General features: G+C 38.7%; 1 pseudogene; it reads left to right on the top strand.

Annotated features, from left to right (window-relative positions):
- Positions 1-1,798: 1,798 nt before the first annotated feature.
- LOC126708096 (cytochrome P450 709B2-like) lies at positions 1,799-18,120 on the top strand (annotated as a pseudogene).
- The last annotated feature ends 570 nt before the right edge of the window (positions 18,121-18,690 follow it).

The following is an 18,690-nucleotide window of genomic DNA, read 5'->3' as shown; positions in this document are numbered from 1 at the left end:
GTTATCACTCTCATGATATAGTATTATGGAAGTGTGTGTCACAAACCTCCATTTTTTTTCCCCTGGTTTATTAGAATCAAATGTGGTTATTAACTTCCACTTAACTAATTAATTAAAACGTGGCTGCTTTTCTAGCACTTGTAGTGTGAGGGTTTTTGGATTATCATGGCTTTCTAAATGAGAGAAATTTGAGGTAGTATTTGCAATAGGTTTTTTCGAGGCATCAATAAATTTAATGTTATGGAGTGAGAGTCTCAGTATGTTTGGTTTTCAAGGTGGTGGCTTTGTTCAAGTCATTATATATGTGTAATAATTAAAGAATCAAGAGAATCAAGAGCACGACTGCACAAGGTGGCAAACAAATAATTCAATCTATACTTATGAGACTTTGTTAAGGAGTGGCTAATAACACTAGCATATTGCATGTTAAACATTCAAAATGCTATTTAGCATACCTAAAAGTAAAAAATGATGTGCATTAAATGTGTCAAATGCTAATTTTTTTAGCATTATATTGCTACTCTCTCTCCCTCTCCCTCTCTCTCTCTCTCTCTCTCTACTATTGGTGGCTATGGGTTTGGTGGTCATCAATCTCGTTATTTGGTTTGACTTATGGGTTGTGGCTAAGGCTCGCAGATGATGGGTTTTGGATGTGGCTTGCCATTAATGGTCAATTTTGGATTGTGGAAGTGTCGTACAATTTTGGATGATTATTTGTGGGTAGTTGTGGTGGTGGATGGGTTGATTTTGGGGTATGGCTACGGTAGTCGGTAGTGGTTGGATTGATTTTGAGTGGTGGTGGATTACATTCTAATCTCTATATATTAAGACAATTCAGAAAGTTAGTTATAGTTTCAAAAAATGTCAAAAACACCCCTAATCTAATTAGATAATTCTTGTTCTTAAAAAAAAAAAAAGGTTAAAATAGTAATTACACAAAATTTAAAAAAAAAATACTACTAGATAAACTTTTTCCTAAAAATTAGTATACTTTCTATCTAAACATATCCCATGTATGTTTTATACATTTTTTTCCTAAAAATTAGTATACACTAAACCCAGCAGTTTACTCCATTTCAAATCCTAAATTTTAGTTCAAAACAAAGTGGCTAAGTGTGTATACTTTTATGTTAATGAATTATTCATGTCTATAGTTTAAATTGGTACAGTGATTTATATGCATCATTTATTTGCTTTTTCAGAAATATGTTGCATTTTGAAAATCACATGTCAATACACTACAAGAAAAAAGACATAATACAACAAGTATTATTGCAACAAAAAAAATAATGAAGGTAATATATATACTATTGCATCTCTAGGTTGTTTTTTGTTGTAATAGTAACTTAAATTTATTACATCAATATGAGATTGTATCAATATGAGATTGTAGCAATAATTATTATGTTACATCGAAATGTGTTGTTGTAATAGGTAACTCTTTTTATACATTGAGATATGTTGTTGCAATAGGTAGTTTTTTATTTCACATCGAACTATATTGTTAGTATAGTTCCTAGATATGGTTTTTGAATTGCAAAATAGGTTAATGAAAAAATTATCATTCAAGAAAATGATTTATTTATAAATTTTTTTTGATAAAAAAATCAACCTATTGCAATGAGATTTTTTTCAACTTATTGCCTCAAAGTTTATTACAATGGCTCGCATCAACTTTTTTGTCATTGCAATAACACCTATTGCAACGAGATTTTCAAAATAAATCATTGCAATATGTGGTACTTATTGCAACAAAAATCTAGTGTTGCATAAACCTATTGCGTCAGAGTTTACTACAATGGCTTGCATCGACTTGTTTATCGTTGCAATAACACCTATTACAATGACATTACTTGTTATTGCAACAACTTATTTTGTTGCATTAAGTCTTTTTTCTTGTAGTGATATGGACTTCATTATATGACAATTTTTAAATCAAACACCTCAACTGTATAAGAAGTTCATGATTAATTGGTTTGTCTATTTTCTTGCAGTTCTTAATGCAAGGGAAAGTTGGTGGTTATGCATCAGTCTTTGAGAAGTAATAGGAGAAGGCAAAATCCTTTATGTGAGACCCTTTAAACATTAGTACATCAGGTTGTTTTGCATTGAAATAGAATAATATTAAGATTAGGATTTTGATCATGCATGGTTCTTGTACTAATTCATTTCTCTTCTTCTTCTTCTTCCTTTTTTTCTCTCCTTTCTCTAGTCAAAATACTAAGTTCCTTTATGATAATATGAAAATGTCTACATAAACTTCAAGAATGAAGAATTTAGTAATTTGGAAAGCTAATTGAATTTTGTTTTGATATTTGTGTTTTGGTATAATATAGATTTTTTAATATATGGTTCTTTAAAGTCTGTGCATGGCTGTGGGTTTTTATTTTTATTTTTTTTTAAAGAGAAAAACCTTATTTTGAGGGTTGGGAGACCCTCAAAAAAAGGTTATTGTTCTTTTGTTTTGAGGGTCATGTAGGCTATTGAAATTTCGATTTCAAGGGTCACGAAGGCTGTAGAAATTTCCGTTTCAAGGGAATTTATTTCAAAGGTAATCAAGGGAGGGAATTTGCTTCAAAAATCATCAAGGGGTTCGTTTGGATTGAGCTTATTTTTGCTAAAACTGAAAACTGAAACTGAAAACACTGTAGCGAAATAATTTTTAAATGTGTAAATAGTGCTGTGGGACCCTTTTTTAATGAAAAAGTTGTTAAAAAGTGTAATTTGTGGGTCCATGAACAGTGCATTGAGCACTATTCATGAAAAATCTGGTCAACAACTGCGGCTTGGAAAGAAAAAAAAAAAAAAAAGGAAAACGTGGAAATAGTGAACGTGGACGCGCAAACGCGCAATCTAAACACAGTCAAGATCAATTAAACCCTCACAATAATATTTTTTGAGGGCTTTTAATCCTTTTTTCATGGGTTCTGACCCTCGGAAGAAAATTAACTTTGTTGTAGATCCAAAGATATCACAGATAGAAATAGAGTTGCCAAGTGCCAACACGAAGGCTCTCACCTTAGCAATGACCTCAGCCTAGGTCCACATGGCGTGCAACCATCAGATGTCGAATAGCCATTGCCAAGGACAAATGAGAGTCCTACATTATTTTTTACACTCACTTTATACACAATCCTACGTCAAAGATTTTACAAATCTGTAGGATTCTCCTCTGGAGGCCATATGCCTTGACTAAACACTTCAAAAAACAAGGGATCGTAGGGCCACCTTGCTCTTTCCTTCATGGTTCTCTTCACGAAGCAATTAAAGAAGCTGAAAGTAGCTGCAATCCAAACTGTTTGGGACGCAAACTCACATGATATCACTCCTATTGTTGTCCCTCACTACCACAAGTGGTCCTCGTTATATGGTGTTTAATTTCTCTTCCCTTTTCCACTTCCCTATATATATATATATATAAAAGATTTTAGCTCTTTTAGGATTGTTATTTATTATTAGGTTAAGATACTTGTGGGGCCCAATAATTTATGGGCCAGGCCCACTTGCTCATGGGGAGTCCAAAGGCCCAAGCCGAAAAAGGTTATGGCCCAAGCTCAAAAATATAAGGCAAAAAATGGCCCGGAGATGCAGCCGAGGACAGTTTAGTCCTCGGCAGACCCAAAGCTCCATTGAGAAGAGGGGTAAAAAAGAGGTATAGGAACAAATTTGTAAGGAGATCTAAAATATCTTGGGAAAGTTACCCTTACTACCCTTCCCAGATAAGACTCTGCACCTAACAGAGCCGTATTCTTCAGCTTTATCAACCATCCCCAACAATTCTGGGATTAGACTGACGGGACAAATATCAGTCTTGTAAAGATTGACTCTACACGTGGACGAAGGACAGCGAACGCAGGCTAGTATAAAAGAAAAAGTAAGTAAATCTGGATAGGAGGGAGGAGGGCCCAAAAACGTAGAGCCTCCCATCCCACCTCCAGGAGAAAGACTCCATGGGTGAAAACACCTTAACAACACATGCACGTCACAGAAAAAACCCACCGTTGGGTAACCAAGGAAAACCTTAATGATCCTCGGACCAAGTCCGAGGAGTCCAACCCCACAGGATACGATGCTATAGGGCTTAAATGTTCAAACCCAACTCCTTTTTCTACATGAATTCCTCTAAAATCAAGACCGGACCATCGCCCCGTGATCAAAGGCAAGCCTTTCAAGCCCACTCTCTACAAATCATATTGTGAGGGATCTTTCATGTGCGAGCCCAATATCATTATTGGGCAGTTAAATAATCGTGTCCCTACAATTGGCGCCGTCTGTGGGGAGGCTTGCACGTTGGCACAGGTGGCGTTTGAGTCAACTCTCTAGCAAGCAGAGATTCGCGGGTTTTCCCCCATCTCCGGCGACATGCAGTTGTTGTTCCGACATAAACTTGTGCCAGGGCTTACGTCCTGTAGCGCCAATGGCACGGGCAGCTCTAGGGGCTTCCGACCTCAAGTCAGCTCTCCCCGCCATGGTCAAGGGGCTGACTTGCGAAAAAGCAAATAAGTACTCAAAAAATTTTTTTGGACAGAACCAAGGCCTTGCATGGTCCTCGGACTCAAGCCTATGGGGAAACCAAGTACTCCAAAAAGTTTTGGACAGAACCAAGGCCTTGCATGGTCCTCGGACTCAAGCCTATGGGGAAACCAAGTACTCCAAAAAGTTTTGGACAGAACCAAGGCCTTGCATGGTCCTCGGACTCAAGCCTATGGGAAAACCAAGTACTCAAAAAAAGTTTTGGACAGAACCAAGGCCTTGCATGGTCCTCGGACTCAAGCCTATGGGGAAACCAAGTACTCCAAAAAGTTTTGGACAGAACCAAGGCCTTGCATGGCCCTCGGACTCAAGCCTATGGGGAAACCAAGTACTCAAAAAAAGTTTTGGACAGAACCAAGGCCTTGCATGGTCCTCAGACTCAAGCCTATGGGGAAACCAAGTACTCCAAAAAGTTTTGGACAGAACCAAGGCCTTGCATGGTCCTCGGACTCAAGCCTATGGGAAAACCAAGTACTCCAAAAAGTTTTGGACAGAACCAAGGCCTTGCATGGTCCTCGGACTCAAGCCTACGGGGAAACCAAGTACTCAAAAAAAAGTTTTGGACAGAACCAAGGCCTTGCATGGTCCTCGGACTCAAGCCTATGGGGAAACCAAGTACTCCAAAAAGTTTTGGACAGAACCAAGGCCTTGCATGGTCCTCGGACTCAAGCCTATGGGGAAACCAAGTACTCAAAAGTTTTGGACAGAGCCAAGGCCTTGCATGGTCCTCGGACCCAAGCCTTTGGGGAAACCAACTACTTATAAGGAAAAACTACATTACATGGACCTTAGGATTTATCCGAGGAAAACCCTCCACTAACAATTGGGTTAGTTCCTAAATTGCGAGGATTCTCAAGTCTGCTTTCGGATCTTCAGCACCAAAGGGATCGATGCAATATAGAGCAATATGTCGCCTGAAAAACAATCTGAGTTCTCTACTGCTCAGTCAACTCCTCGGATGGATTATTTAGAGATTATCATTCTCGGACGGTATTCTCGCACTTATCACAGAATATTCAATTGTTACTTCGGTTAGTTTCCTAAGTTTAACTTACTATGAATTATTGTCGTAATGCCTGGTAGTGTTGGTAAATCAGAATTAGTTGGATTATGTTTCAAGGTTTCCCGCTCTAAGTATCATTGAAGAAACACACACATGGAGCACACCCTTTCACAAAGTAGTGTTGCAAAAAGAATAGTATTCAAAACAAGTAAATAAATTTCCCTTTTTACTAAAACAAAGAAATAGTACAGCGTACAATGAAAAGCTGGAATTAGCTTATGTCAAAGCTCACTACATAATTGAAAAGGAAGATACAAGAGAATAAGACAAAGCCGAGGAGGCAGTACAGACGAGAGGTTGGCTTCTAAAGCTAACCACATAATCAAAAGGAAAGATACAAGAGAATAAGATAAAGCTGAGGAGGTGGCACAGAGGAGAGGTTGGCTACTGCTTCAAGACCTTATTCTTCCTCAATGCTTTTACATGCCCATAACTCAGGCAGCAAAAGAACCCAGCTTGGGGCCTGCACCGTCGAAGAAAAGGTGCAGAGAGAGCCCAGCTTCAGGCTAGCGTAGCTGAAGAAAAGGTGCATGAAACCCAAGTTGAGCCTCACACCGCTAAAGGAAAGGTGCAAGGAGCCGGAAGTTGAGGAGCCTTCACCAAAAATTTGCCTGCAACAAGGCAGAGGCGATGATGGCGGAGAATCTTTCTTCTGACACACCAAAATTCTGGCATGAACAGAACCTGCTTCGGATTTTGACTAAAAGAGGGAGAAACACCCTTTCCCTTATGTCGAAACGGAATATTCTCTTGAATTTATGCCTCCTTTGCCCGTACCTCACTATTTTGAGTCTCAGGAGGACACGGCGCCTCTGTGGCGGAGAGAGTTCCTTTTCCCCAACCCTCGCCTCAAACATGATATACTAAGGGAGGAAACTGAAGGATTTGTGCGTAGGTAAAGTAACTTTCTCTCCTATTTATTTAAAAAGATAAGGTAGTGGCATTTAATTCACGCAGCGTCCCAAGGAACGCTACAGACAAAATGTCTCCGGCTCAATTTCCAACGCCACCTGCAACCATGAGATTAAAGGAGTCTCGTGAAGGCGCACCTCGAACACTGGGACGCCAAAAAGTACCGCGTGACCAAAGACTACAGAAATACCTCTTAATTTGTGGGCCTAGTAAATTCGCGGCCCAGACCCGTTCTGCATGGAGGCCCAGGGACTACGGCCCACGCCGAGGAATAGTCGTTGCCGAGGACAACCTCCTGCTCGGCACCTTGTGAAATACCTGAGGAAAGGGAGAAACTGAACTATGGTCCTCGGACTCAGGCCTATGGGGAAACCAACTACTTGGATGGCCTTGCATGGTCCTCGGACTCAAGCCTATGGGGAAACCAAGTACTCAAAAAGTTTTGGACAAAACCAAGGCGTTGCGAAGTCCTCGGACTCAAGCCTATTGGGACGCCAACTACTCGGATGGGGAAAGTCCTCGGCTCAAATACTGTAAAATGTTAAGGCCAATAAGAGTGTTAGGATGATGGCGGGACGCCCCACTATTCGGTAGCCTAAGGGGGCTGTTCATTTTTGCGGGTGATATGTCTTCGAATGATTACTTCCTACACCGCATAGAGCATCCAGTTCTAATCTCGGCATTGTTTCGGGTAAGTATCGTTATTCACAGGTACGCATTGCTGTGTCAAACAATTTTATTAAAGTTATGGTGACATCTTTTTATTAGCAAGTATTTTGGCCTTAGTTGTCATTGATTCAAATGCTATATTATTGTGCCGAGCAGCGCTTGCAAATTTGTAAAAACATAGAGACAGAACATGCGAAGTAAAATAACAACAATTTTTATTAATATGAAAAATTATTACAACGTACAAAGAGGGGCTTAAACAAGCCTATACAAAAGGTGAACTGCCGAAACAACGATAACATCCGCAATACAGATAAGTAAACAGTCAGGTGTCTTTTAAACTCGTCTTCAAAGTCTCTCCAATCTCTGCCTCAGTATTGCTCATATTGAGAGAAGAACCTTCTTTGGAAAAAGATGAAGGAGAAGGAAGAAGAAGATGAAGGAGAAGGAAGAAGAGGATGGAGGAGATGAATGAGGAAGATGGAGGAGATGAATGAGGAAGATGGAGGACATGAGTAAAAGAAGGAGGAGAAGAAGAGGGAAGAGATGAAAAGAAAGAGAAAGGAGCAAAAGAGGGAGAAGGAAAAGAACCAGGATGGATCTGGTGGTGGAAAGAAGAAGAAAGGGAGGCAAAGGGAGGCGCCAGTGAACGAAGAGAGGAAGAAGCAGGGGCACTTAGTCCCTGCCCCAGTCCTGACTCCTAACACACTGGTGCCATGTTAGATATGCTCATGAGTGAGTGGGTGGTACTGATAATGTGTGTCCTCGGCTCAGTCACGCCGAAAGTGTGACATGACGAGTCCCTGCTTCGGATTTTGGCTGAAAGGAAGGCGAGACAAATCTTGATTCTCCGCCATCCTTGCCCTGATCGAGCCATTTCGAGCTTCGTTAGAACATGGTGTTTCTGGGAGGGGAATGGTTTTTTCATTGCTTATTACTATGGTGAGTGTATTTCAGGTTAAGATATAATCGGAGAGTAAAAGTAAACTCCGGAAGGAATCTAAGGGTTTCAAATTTTGGGGGGATTAAAGGGATTCATCTGTGGGAGAAACAACTCTTGTTTCTTCTCTTTATATAGGGAACGAAGAGGAGAGTATTTAATGTGTTCAGATCTCCAAGGAAATCTGCAAACAAGAATACGTCCGTTTCGTTCCCCCACGCCATCAATAACCGTTAAATCTGGGAGGTCTCGTAAAGGGAAGATATTAAAGACGTGCTTTGGATAACCAAACGGCATAGGCGCATCGTGAACAAATTAAGAGGAACATCTTGTAGACCGGTACACTTCCCGGGCAGGTGAAGAGTCGCCAGCGTCAGTCAAAGGCTGAATTAAATGAGTCATAATAAAGGCTTGGTATTACCAAAACCCCCCACTCCAACCAGGATGTTGGACAGCAGGGTTTTGAGGGGCTATTGTGGGGCCCAATAATTTATGGGCCAGGCCCACTTGCTCATGGGGAGTCCAAAGGCCCAAGCCGAAAAAGGTTATGGCCCAAGCTCAAAAATATAAGGCAAAAAATGGCCCGGAGATGCAGCCGAGGACAGTTTAGTCCTCGGCAGACCCAAAGCTCCATTGAGAAGAGGGGTAAAAAAGAGGTATAGGAACAAATTTGTAAGGAGATCTAAAATATCTTGGGAAAGTTACCCTTACTACCCTTCCCAGATAAGACTCTGCATCTAACAAAGCCGTATTCTTCAGCTTTATCAACCATCCCCAACAATTCTGGGATTAGACTGACGGGACAAATATCAGTCTTGTAAAGATTGACCCTACACGTGGACGAATTTCCTTCTGTTTGGTTACTGAGAAAATCTAAAGGAGAGTGAGACTGAGGTCATACTGTTTATTTAACTTTTAGATTTTAGAAGGGTTTAGTGGGTTTATTTAATTTTAAATTTTAGATGGGCTTGGTGGGTATTAGTGGATTTATCCATTTAGACCCATCTAATTAAATAATCAAATGGGTCTTTATCCATTTAACCCAAATACTCAAATGGGTTGGGTTAAGACTTATCCAAATAAGGTGGGTAATGGGCGGGTTCATGGATATGGATAAAAATTGCCACCCTTAGTAGAAATGAATAGAGAATTTAGAGAACTAACAGCTGATATAATCGCCCAAGCTGCCTTTGGCATTAGCTATGCCCAAGGGCTAAAGGTCTTTGAGGAACAAGAAGAGCTTCAAAAATATTATGCAGCTGCACATACTGACATTATCATCCCTGGTAGCCAGTAATTGCTCACTCTTTAACCTTTTTGATCTATTTTTATGATTCAGCATGTTGGGGTTAAACACTTGTATCTCCATGAGTGATGCTAGAGATATATACTATAACTATAAATCTTATAAATTGATGCATCACCAATCACAAAAGTAAGTTAAACATTTATTTATTATCTTGTTTTAGTGATACCAATCATAATCATTTTTTAGTCAATTTGTAAGTGTTTTGTAATTAACAGCTTTAGCAGTTTCCATATTTCCATGCCAAGTGCTTGACTTTTAATTTCTTCTTCTTTGTAGATATCTTCCTACCCCATTAAATCTTCAAATATGGAAGCTTGACAAAGAAGGTGAAAACTTCACTGAAGTGCATCATTAAGAGTAGATTAAATTCCAAAGCTATTGGAAGCTCTTGTGAAGCCGATGATCTACTTGGTTTGATGCTTGAAGCCTCAGAAAGTGATGGGCAACCTAAGTTGAATGAAAGTGATGGGCAACCTAAGTTGAATGTAAATGAAATCATAGAGGAGTGCAAGACATTCTTCTTTGCAGGGCATGAAACCTCCTCCAATTTGCTAACTTGGACTGTGTTCTTGTTAAGCTTATATCCTGAATGGCAGGAGAAACTCAGAACAAGAGATATTGAAGGAATGTGGGATGGGCATTCTTGATGCAGATATGTTATCAAAGTTAAAATTGGTAAGATACCTAAAAATGCATATTAATTACTTAATTAATTGTCGTGCCCCTATTGTGTCTCGTGTCTTAGTTTTTCAAAAAATTTCATGTCTCGTGTTGTGTTGTGGCCATGTCCATACCCTTTAAGCATAGTTGTTAAAATTTTCATGTGAATATGGTTTTGCTGGAAGCTTTAATGCAATAAGGCCCGGTGGTAGAATTATTTAGGCAAGCAACAAAAGACATGAAGCTTGTGTTTGGTGCACGTGACACCCTTGGATTCCAGCACACACCTTTGTCAAAGCTCATTCATGAGCTTGTTCCAAAAGTCTTCAAAGGCTTGTTCTTTCATTTATTGAGAAATGACCAAAGCATGGGAGAGGTCTAGCTTCTCTTAATGAGAAGTGATGCTAGGGGTGTGGGACACGCTTAAGAAAAAGAAAAGAAAGAAGCAAAGGCCATTCGGCCTTGAGTGAGAAGAGATTAAACAAAGAGCCATATTCAGCCATTTTGTGTGTCAGTTTCAGAGAGAACAAGACACAGAGAAAGAGAGTGCTTCAGCTTGAGTGGTTCAGTCCAAATGAAGAGATATAGAGTGATGATGTGAGAGAGTGAAAAAGAAAAATGAGACTTTTTCTTTAGGCGTAAATGCTCTTTTCGTTCCTACATTTTGGGGTCATTTCTATTTGGTCCCTACATTTATATTTGACCACTTTTAGTCCCTAATCCAATTAACGCGTGTTATTTTAGTCCTTTCCGTCAACCAACAGACGGAAATAGCTTATGTGGCTAACGGAGCATTCTATTGGCTGACGTGGCGCTGATGTGGCACTAATATGACGATTAAAATATTATTAAAATTAAAAAAAATCTTAAATCTAATTTTATTTTTAAAAAAAAAATATTACTTATCATTATTAATTTTCATTGTTCTTCCCAATCCAACCCAGCAATGAAGAACTCAAACCCAGATTACAAAAACACAAACCCAACAACCAATAACTCAAACCCAGTTTACAACAACACAAACGAAAAAAGAAAAAAAAAAACAGAGATCAAACACTCAAACCCAGATTACAACAACACAAACCCAGCAACCAATAACTTAAACCTAGATTACAACAACACAAACGAATAAAGAAAAAAGAAAAAAAAACAGAGGTCAAACACTCAAACCCATATTACAAGAACACAAACCCAGCAACCAATAACTCAAATCTAGATTACAACAACACAAACGAAAAAAAAAAAAAAAAAAAAAAAAAAAAAAAAAAAAAAAAAAAAAAAAAAAAAAAAAAAAAACAGAGATCAAACACAAACACAGACCCAGATCACAACAACACAAAACCCACACCCTCTTAAATGCACACTCTCTCTCTCTAACCTACCTCTATAAAAACCCACACCCTCACTTCCTTCCTTTCCTCAAACACCGTTTCTGACTCTTTCACTTGTTCCAAACAAATCCAAATCTCCAAAACTTTTACAAACCCAAATGGCTCCCAGAGACAGATCTGGCTCCATTAACCTGGATCCGAACTCCAAGGAGATTCGATACAGAAAAAAGAAGAAGAAGAACGCATTGGCCGAATTGTCGATGACGGCGGTGGCGAGCAAACGATGCATGGCAGAGATGAGCGTCGGCGAGCCGCGATAGGTTCTTTTCGTTGGAATGAAGCGAAATTCAAAGATGGTGCCCTTAGGGCGGGTGACATTGACGGAAGGATCGGCGTGAACATACACGTTGTAGAGGTTTTTGGAAGGGGCATTTTGGAAAAACTGCTGCTAGAGAGGGGCGAAGTGGAGGTTGGAGTTGGTGAGGAAGAGGAAAGCGATCTTGAGTTTGGGGTTTTTGCTATTTGGGTTTGCTTGGGTTTGTAAATTTGGATTAAGGCGTGTAAAGACTTGGGTTTGTTGAAGGTATTTTGAATCCTTGAAGGTCTTTGTGTTTGTAATGGGAACGTGAAAGAATGATAGAGTAATTGTTGAATGTTTTTGTGTTTTGTAAATCTGTGGGCATGTCTTTGTGTTGTAAATCTAACTGATTTTATGGGTTTTGTTGCTAAGGAAATATAAGAAAAGAGAAAAAAAAAATATTGATTTTTTAAATTTTTGGGCAAGGTTTGCTGGGAAGAAAATGAAGAACATGATTGACGGGGAAGAATACAAGTTCTAGATTCTTCATGTTCTTCCCAAAAAAAGAGAAACAAAATTAATTTATTTCTTTTCTTTTTTTAAAAAATAAGATGGTTAGAAATTTTTTATATTATTTTATCTGATGTGGCTTTTTAAATAATATTTTAATTCTTCTGTCAGCCACATCAGCTATTTCCGTCTGTTGATTGACGAAAATGACTAAAATAACACGCGTTAATTAGATTAGGGGCTAAAAGTGGTAAAATAGAAATGTAAGGACCAAAATAGAAATGGCCCCAAAATGTAGGGACGAAAAAAGCATTTACGCCTTTTCTTTACTCAAGTTACACACAAAAAAGATAAATTGCTAGAGTTCTCATGGAGTTTTTTAGTGTTACAACCATGGAGAGTTGGAGTATTCAAAGGAAGATTTTGCTACTGACTTTGTGGTGAGATTGTATTTACTCCTAGAGATTTATTTGTTATATATCCAATTTATTGTGGACTCGAGTTTAATATGAACTTAATAGTTGTAATCTCTATTTCATAGTGGATATTTTTCGAAGCTATCCCGTGGTTTTTCCCTCTACACTAGAGGGTTTTTCACATAAGATTTGGTATTTTTGTGTAGTTGTGTTAATTCACACATAGACATAGAGGGGATTAGGATTTTTTCCCCAACTAGTGGTATCAGAGCTTTTGGTTGCTTGGGTTTGACTGTCTTGTGTTGGATTAAATGGAGAATATGACTATGAATAATATGGTTAAACTCTTGGCATCGAATTATTCGATATGGAAGCCAATGATGGAGGATGTCCTTTATTGCAAGGATTTACATGACCCTATTGAGGGTGAAAGTGCCAAGCCTAGTGATATGCCAAATAGAGATTGGGAGAAATTAAATAGAAAAACTATCGGGTGTATTAGACAATGCATTGATGTTAGTGTTTTTCACCATGTGTCTCAGGAAACAAATGAAGAGGTTCATTGGGAAAAATTAAGGAGTCTTTATGAAAGAAAGCTCAAAATAAAGCTTTTATTGCTAGAAAGCTTGTGAATTTGATGCTTAAGAAGGGTAAGTCCATTGCCGCACCTTAGTGAGTTCCAAGACTTGGTAAATTAGATGGTTACAATGAAGCTAGTAATAGATGATGATTTGTAAGCTTTATTGCTTTTGAGTTCCTTACTTGACAGTTGGGAGACTTTGGTAGCGTCACTTAGTAATTCTACTTCGAATGGTGTGTTACAACTTGCCATGGTTAAGATAGTTTGCTTAATGAAAAAACTAGAAGAAAGGATATGGGCAAGGATATTGCACATGCTCTTGTCACAGAGAACAAAGGGAGAAGTAAGAGTAGAAGTTCTAAAGGTCGAGGTAAATCCAAAAGTCGATCAGAATCAAAAGGAAAATTCAAATGCTTTTACTGTGATAAAGGTCACATAAAAAGGAGTTGCAAGGCTTGGAAGAAAAAACAGAAAGAGGATAAAAATCAGAAAAGGGTGGATGATGAGAACACTACTACTGTTATAGTGTTGGAAGATGAGGTCCTAGTCATAGGACAAGATGATTGTTGTTCAGTTTCAGATCCTTATGTTGAATGGGTGATTGATTCAGCTGCTTCCTGCCATTTCACTCTAAGAAAGGAGTCATTCACTTCATACAAAACGGAAAACTTTGGGAGAGTGAAGATGGGCAATGATAGTTATGTGGATATTGTGGGAATTGGAGATATATGTGTTAGAGCTAACACTGGATACACCTTGATTTTGAAGGATGTGAGACATGTTCCGGATATTCGCCTAAATGATTTCCACTCATGTTCTTGATAAAGAAGGTTATGGTAATTATTTCCGTGATGGAAAATGGAGGCTTAGCAAAGGATCATTGGTGTTTGCTAGAGGGAAAATTTGTTGTACACTTTACAAGACACAAGTAAAGTTATGCAAGGATATTGTTAGTGCAACTCAGGAGGATTCTTCGCCTAACTTGTGGCATAGGCGGCTAGTTCACATGAGTGAAAAAGGGTTGCAGATTTTGGCAAAGAAGTCTCCCATTCCCTTTGCCAAAGGTACATCACTAAATCCTTGTGACTTTTGTTTATTTGGTAAACAACATAGAGTTTCATTTAATATACCCTCTACTAGAAAACCTAATATATTAGATCTTGTTTATTCTGATGTATGTGATCCCATTGATATTGAGACTTTAGGTGGCAATAAATATTTTGTTACACTTATTGATGATGCTTCACGAAAGGTGTGGGTTTATGTTTTGAAAACTAAAGACTAGGTTTTTAAGCACTTCAAGAAATTTCATGCCATGGTGGAAAGAGAGAAAGGAAAGCCTTTGAAGTCTCCATAGTGATAACGGAGATGAATACACATCTAATGAATTCAAGAGTTACTATTTCGAGAAAGGCATTAGACATGAGAAGACAGTTCCTAGTACCCCACAACAAAATGGTGTGGCAAAAAGGATGAATTACACTATTGTTGAAAAGATCAAATGTATGTTGAGAATGGCTAATCTGCCTAAGTCATTATAGGGTGAAACTGTTGTGACTGAATGCTACCTAATTAATAGATCTCTATCATTTCTTTTGGATTTTGATATTCCAGAAAGAGTATGGATAGGGAAAGATGTTTCTTACTCTCACTTGAAGGTATTTGGGTGCGAGGCATTTGTTCATGTGCCTAAGGAACAAAGATCAAAGTTTGATAGCAAATCCACTCCTTGTATATTTGTTGGATATGGAGATGCAGAATTTGGCTATAAGCTATGGGATCCAAAAGAAAAGAAGATGATCAAAAGTCAAGATGTAGTTTTTCATGAGAATGAAAGCTTGGCAAACTTTGAGAAAACTGAGAAGCCTAAAGCTACAGTTGAAGGTGTTCCTGATCTTACACCTACCTCTTCTTCCTTAGATAAAGCCACAAAAAGGGAAGAGGTACAAGATGAGAATTATGGTGATGAACCAACTGAATTTGATGCTGATGAGCCAGCAGGTGTTGATGGAGATGATGTGACAGATACAGATGGTGTTGAGCAAGGGGAGCAGCCTCCTCCACTAGAGATGGTAGAACCTCAGGTGAGAAGGTCTACTAGAGAGCGATGTCCATCGACTAGATACCCCACTTCTGATTATACTATAATTACTGAAAAGGGGGAGCTAGAAAGTTTTCAGGAAGTATAGTCTCATAAGGATAAGCAAAGCTGGTTGAAGGCTATGCATGAAGAGATGAATTCTTTGAATAAGAATAAAACTTATGACTTGGTGGAACCTCCTAAAGGCAAGAAGGTATTGAAAAACAAATGGGTGTTTAAGCTAAAGAAAGATGGTGACAAGTTAGTGAAGTATAAAGCTCGATTGGTGGTCAAGGGGTTCAGTCAGAAACAAGGGATTGACTTTGATGAGATATTCTCTCTAGTAGTCAAGATGAGTTCCATTTGGATAGTTCTAGGATTAGTAGCTAGCTTGGATCTTGAGCTTGAGCAACTTGATGTGAAGGCTACTTTTCTTCATGGTGATTTGAAAGAAGAAATCTACATGGATTAGCCAGAGGGATTCAAAGTGAAAGGGAAAGAACACATGGTTTGCAAGTTAAAAAAGAGTTTGTATGGCTTGAAGCAAGCTCCAAGACAGTGGTACAAGAAGTTTGACTTATTCATGGTGGGTCACGAGTACACGAGGACAAATGCAGATCATTGTATGTATGTCAGAAAATTTCCCAATGGTAAATTTGCTATTCTTCTGCTATATGTTGATAGTAGGACAAGATGTAGGTGTGGTTGGAAATTTGAAGGACTTGTTCAAGTCATTTGATATGAAAGACTTGGGTCCAGCAAGACAAATTTTGGGTATGCATATTCTGCATGATAGAAAAGCCAAGAAGCTATGGCTATCACAAGAGAAGTATATTGAGCGGGTTCTTGAAAGGTTCAATATGAAGCATGCCAAGCCAGTCAGTACATCTCTTGGTGCTCATTTCAAGCTAAGAAAGAAATCTTGTTCTTCATCCAAGAAAGAGAAAACAGACATAGCATCAACTATATATTCCTCAGCAGTTGGGAGTTTGATGTATGCTATGGTTTACACACGACCAGATATTGCTCATGCAGTTGGTGTTGTCAACAGGTTCATGGTTAATCCTGGTAAAGATCACTAGGAAGTAGTAAAGTGGATTTTTAGGTATTTTAGGGGTAGCTCTAAATTGTGCTTGACTTTTGGTGATTCCAAACCATTTTTGGAGAGTTATGTAGATGCAGATTGGGCAGGTGACCTTGATGGTAGGAAATCTACATCGGGGTATTTTATTTATGTTTGCAGGGAGATCTGTATCATGGCAGTCAAGATTGCAGAAGTGTGTTGCCTTATCTACAACTGAAGCTGAGTATATTGCAGCTAATGAAGCAGGTAAAGAGATGCTTTGGTTAAAATGGTTTCTCCAAGAATTGGGTTTGAAGCAAGATGGGTATGTAGTTAATTGTGATAGTCAGAGTGCTATAGACTTGAGCAAGAATTTTATATAGACTTGAGCAAGAATTCTATGTACCATTCACGCTCGAAGCACATTAAGGTGAGATACCATTGGTTGAGACTAACAGTCATTTGAATTAGAGAAGATTCACACAGATGAAAATCCAGTTGACATGTTAACCAAGGTTGTGTCTAGAGAGAAGCTAAAGCATTGTGTCGGGTTGGCCGACATGAATTCTGATTGAAGACTTGGGTAGAAGATCTCCTCCGTAGTGTGCTGGAGGGGGAGATTGTTGGGTGCACATGACACCCTTGGATTCTGGCACACACCTTTGTCAAAGCTCATTTATGAGCTTGTTCCAAAAGTCTTCAAAGGCTTGCTCTTTCATTTATTGAGAAATGACCAAAGCATGTGAGAGGTCTGACTTCTCTTAATGAGAAGTAATGCTAGGCGTGTGGGACACGCTGAAGAAAAAGAAAAGAAAGAAGCAAAGGCCATTCGGCCTTGAGTGAGAAGAGCTTAAACAGAGAGCCATATTCAACCATTTTGTGTGTAAGTTTCAGAGAGAACAAGACACAAAGAAAGAGAATGCTTCAGCTTGAGTGGTGCAGTTCGAATGAAGAGATAGAGAGTGAGACTGTGAGAGAGTGAAAAAGAAAAATGAGACATTTTTCTTTACTCAAGTTACACATAAGGAAGATAAATTGGTGGAGTTCTCATGGAGTTTTTGAGTGCTACAACCATGGAGAGTTGGAGTATTCAAAGGAAGATTTTGCTATTGGCTTTGTGGTGAGATTGTATTTACTCCTTGAGATTTATTTGTTGTATATCCAATTTATTGTGAAATCGAGTTTAGTGTAAACTTGATAATTGTAATCTCTATTTCATAGTGGATATTTTTCGGAGTTGCCCCATGGTTTTTCCCTCTACACTAGAGGGTTTTCCACATAAAATTTAGTGTTCTTGTGTGGTTATGTTTATGTGGTGCTTGTTGGAATTTTTTTTGTTTCCATAATATTGCTATTACTTGGTAGTTATATATTTTAATTCACATATAGACATAGAGGGGATTAGGATTTTTTCCCAACAGCTTGGCGATGTCATGATCCCAAAGGGTACATGTATATCAATTCTATTAGCGAAGATTCACATAAGAAAGGAATACTGGGGTGAAGATGCAAACAAGTTCAACCCAATAAGATTCATAAATGGAATTTCCAAAGCTGCAAAACACCCAAATGCTCTACTTACTTTCTCCCTGGGTCCAAGAACTTGCATTGGTTAGAATTTTGCGATGTTGGAAGCGAAATCAATGATTGCTTTGATTTGTCAAAGGTTTTCTATATGCCTTTCCCCATAGTGGAGATTATCACTTTGCAACCACAACATGGCCTCCCCATAATTGTAAAACTATTGCACTTGTAATTCTTCTCTAAGGCTCGTTTGAGAGTTCGTAAGAGAGTGAAATAAAATGGAATGCAAAAATAAAATGTATTCAAGTAAGGGAAATAAATGGAAAAGAAATTAATAAAATGAAATTAATTATTTGGATGTTTTAAAATAAAAAAAAATAGAAGCAATGGAAAGTAAGTAACTTTGTTTGAGAGTAACATAAGGAAATGTATTTTGTATCAAATGATACAATGTCATCTGTGGGGGTAAAATTCGCTAGTCAACGTTGGGTCATAGTACTTGTACTAAGCCCAACCACAATAAGAAGCGAAGACACGGGCAGAGGACCCCCCAGCCCAATCATGTTGGGTCGGGCTTGTTTGGGGGTGTCCGAGGAGGAGTACCTCCTCGGACGCACCAAATGGGAGTCCGATTCACACCCTTTACATGGTGAAAGGTCATCCAAAATCAAGGAAGAATGCAGGACGTTCGGGGAGGGGGGGGGGCAACCACAACTGCCGCATTAAATGCAAGGAAACTACTTTTCCAGCCGCATTAATGTGGAAAGGACAGGAGAACAGAATTATCTTGTCCAGTGCAACT

The sequence above is a fragment of the Quercus robur genome, chromosome 12, assembly GCF_932294415.1.
Source record: "Quercus robur chromosome 12, dhQueRobu3.1, whole genome shotgun sequence".
Lineage (NCBI taxonomy): Eukaryota > Viridiplantae > Streptophyta > Magnoliopsida > Fagales > Fagaceae > Quercus > Quercus robur.
Note: the sequence above shows the minus strand (reverse complement) of the source record. Positions and strands in the feature narration are given on the sequence as shown.